The sequence below is a fragment of the Quercus suber genome, unplaced genomic scaffold, assembly GCF_002906115.3.
Source record: "Quercus suber isolate HL8 unplaced genomic scaffold, Cork oak 2.0 scaffold_923, whole genome shotgun sequence".
In the NCBI taxonomy this organism is placed as follows: Eukaryota; Viridiplantae; Streptophyta; class Magnoliopsida; order Fagales; family Fagaceae; genus Quercus; species Quercus suber.
In genome coordinates, this window is record NW_027070346.1 from 126,007 (window position 1) to 129,549 (window position 3,543).

Below are 3,543 nucleotides of genomic sequence, written 5' to 3' on the forward strand. Positions count from 1 at the left end.
CGGTCCAGTTCAATATGTCTTAACTCTTAAAACATATTAACACATCAACTAGAAGTCTCAACCACAACTAGAGAGATCGGATCCACCAAACAAACAAACCCAGTCTTCGCAGATGAAATGCCCAATTTCATCACCGACTACGAACTATAATTCTGAGTTTACAAAGAACTTGTGATTTATATCTTCTGTGACTCTTCACATAAATCACATACTATGCATCTTATGGACTATATGATAATGTCTGAATATTCATGTTACCATTATTTCAGATAATAATAAAACAAATTTATTAAACATAATATTAAGTCATACATAATGTCAAACACAATGTCACACTTAATATTATACATAGCATCTTACAAAAAAAAAAAAAAAAAAAAAACCACAACTAGAGAGATCGGATCCACCAAACCAAACAAACCCACCTCCCAAAACCACCACCGGCACAAACTCACATCCACCACCGGACATCCATCACTGGCACAAACCCAAATCAAACAAACCCACGTCCCAAATCCACCAAATCAATTATAAAATTCAACAAACCGCATCCTATCCACCAAATCAAACAAACCCACATCCCAAACCGCCTTCGTCATCGTCGCTGATGGAAGTTTTCACTTCTGGCCACCGTGTCCTTCACACTGGAGTTCCTCTTCGTTGCAAAATGGGTCGGTGATCAGTGGCGAGCCTGGGCGGTCTCTGTCTCTCGGCATGGCAAGATTGGTGTGGCGAGATCGGCGTGGCAAGATCGGCGATGGAGAGACGGCGTGGTGAGATAGGCGATGGCGAGAGGGCGTGGCGAGAATGCTAGACAGAGAGAGTGAGAGATGTAGACGGAGAGAGACATCTAACAGGAGGAGAGAGAAAAAAGGAATTAAATAAGCCAAACAATGTTTGGCATTGATGTTCGTACTGTCTCATATTTGAGACGGTACTGTAGTCATGTCTCAAATTTTTTGAGATTTGGAAGAGCTGATGAGGGGCTATTTTTGGTGCTTGGTGTGCCAAATGCCAAATATTTGGCATTTGGCACACCTGATGAGAGTGCTCTTAGATGTTATTTATTGTCAAATTTTGTACCATCATATGTTATTTACTATTTGTTCCATAAACTTATTTTTTATACATAATTTTAAACTACAAATATTTAAAATTTAAATATTTGATTCATGACATAGATATTAAATTTTGATCTTCTGAAAATTTTGTAAGCGTGAATGATATAAGAAGAAAATGTAATCAAATGAGTGCCAAATTTTGTCATTTATATGATAAGTTCATGTTTAAGAAGAAGTAAATAATTGTCTTACTTCATCTAAATTAATTGTGTTATCCTTGGCGTGATGGTCAATTCACAAGTATAATTACTTGGCAATGGCCGGAGTTCAAGTCTCCAAGAGGGAGTTTTACCTACATATATACTTAGATTAGGCTATAGTAGAATTTCAATCTTATATAAAAAAAAATAAAAAATAAAAATTTTATGACTAATTTTTACCAATTAAGGTTATATGTATATCCAATAAATTAAGGTTTTATGTATATCCAATAAATTAAGGTTTTATGTATATCCAATAAAAGCCATGTATTTTGCTTAAAGAAAATTATTAAGCTGTGTATTATATTATTTGTGGATTTTAAATGGATAATTAGATTAAAAAAAAAATAGAATTAGAATTCCACGTAAACTTGTTTGTTGCTAGTTCTTGATGATGGGATCTAGATTATTACCAAAAAAAAAAAAAAAAAAGCTTGATAAGAACAACGAGTCTTGAATTTGTAATAATCCAACTTATTTGTCACACACACACATATATATATATATATATATATATTTGGAGAGAAAACAAAAGTCGTGATATTTTTTTAGAAATAGTTTTAACTGATGACTTATGTATATCCAATAGTTTTAAGAGACTTTATCTGTTGAGTATATATATCCAATAAAAGCCATGTATTTTGCTTAAAGGTAATTAATAAGCCGTGTATTATATTTCTTGTGGATTTTAAATGGATAATTAGATTAAAAATAAATAAACAATAGAATTAGAGTTCCACGTAAACTGTATATAAAAAAAAGAGTTCCACGTAAACTTGTTTGTTGCAAGTTCTTGATGGTGGGATCTAGATTATTACCAAAAAAAAAAAAAAAAACAACGTTGATAAGAACAAAGAATCTTGAAGTAAAAGGAAAAAAAAAAGGATTCATTTGCATGATAGATGCAGTAATGAAATCTCAAAATCAAGTATCTACCCAAAAACAAAAAAAGAATTTTCAAAATCACAATTAAGAATTCATTTGCACAGATGCCGTAACGAAATAAAGGTAATAATCTAACTTATTTCTCACACATATAAATTTTTTTTTTTTTTGGAGAGAAAACTGGTGTTGTGATTTTTTTTAGGAAATAGTTTTAATCTATGACATCAATGACAAAAGACTTCATCTATTGAGCATGTATATCCAATAAATTAAGATTTTATGTATATCCAATAAGAGCCAAGTATTTTGCTTAAAGAAAATTAATAAGCAGTGTATTATATTTCTTGTGGATTTTGAATGGATAATTAGATTTAAAAAAAGAAAAGAAAAAAGAAAACAAGAGAGTTAGAGTTCCACATGAACTTGTTTGTTGCAAATTCTTGATTATGGGATCTAGATTATTACAAACAAAAATAAAAGTTGATAGTGATGGAAAATTTAGACCCCTTAGCACACAACCAGATTGAGTAGCCTAGTTAATTAGCCAAGTTGTTACTTAGTCAAATTAAACAATTCTAGGTTAAAACAATTAAACAATCATATCAAGAATATATAGCAGCGGAATAATAAATAACTCAAGATATGATCACCCAGGAAAACCAAACTGGTAAAAAACCTGGGGAGGATTTTACCCACCGATCCTTAAGGCAAACCAAAATTCACTATGAAAGAATCGAAGTTCATACAAAAGGACTTACAAGCTCCCCGCTCGACTTCCTAATGCTACCTACCAGTAGAACTTACTGACACGACCCCGTGCAAGCTCCGAATCCACGGACTCCTTCTTTCTTGAATTCTTCAATCAGCTACAAGCACCCATGCTTGATATTCTTTAAGTTTCAATGGTAGCAACCAAGTTGATCATCAAGATGTTGAAGTAATCTTAATCTTGAAAACTCTAAGGTTTGTGTAAAGGAAAGCTCCTCTAGATCTCACAAGAGATTTACACAAAACAACAATGTATGAGCAACAATACAACTTGTGCAACTCCAAAAACGTGGCTAGGGTTTTGCCTTATATACCTAGGGCAAAAACATAAAACCCTAAACATTAATGAGTTAGGGCTGAGTTGGAAAAACTGTAGAAACGCAATCTGGTTGACTTTCGATCGATCGAATCTATTCTTCAATCGATCGAGCCAGACCGAAATGCCCAATGCATCTACAGTCTCTCGATTCCAACTTTACAATAATTAAACAACTTTGAGCACGCTTAACAAGACTAAACATATTGTTTTGATCATGGTTTGCCAATATTACAAATTAGAGTTCTAAATA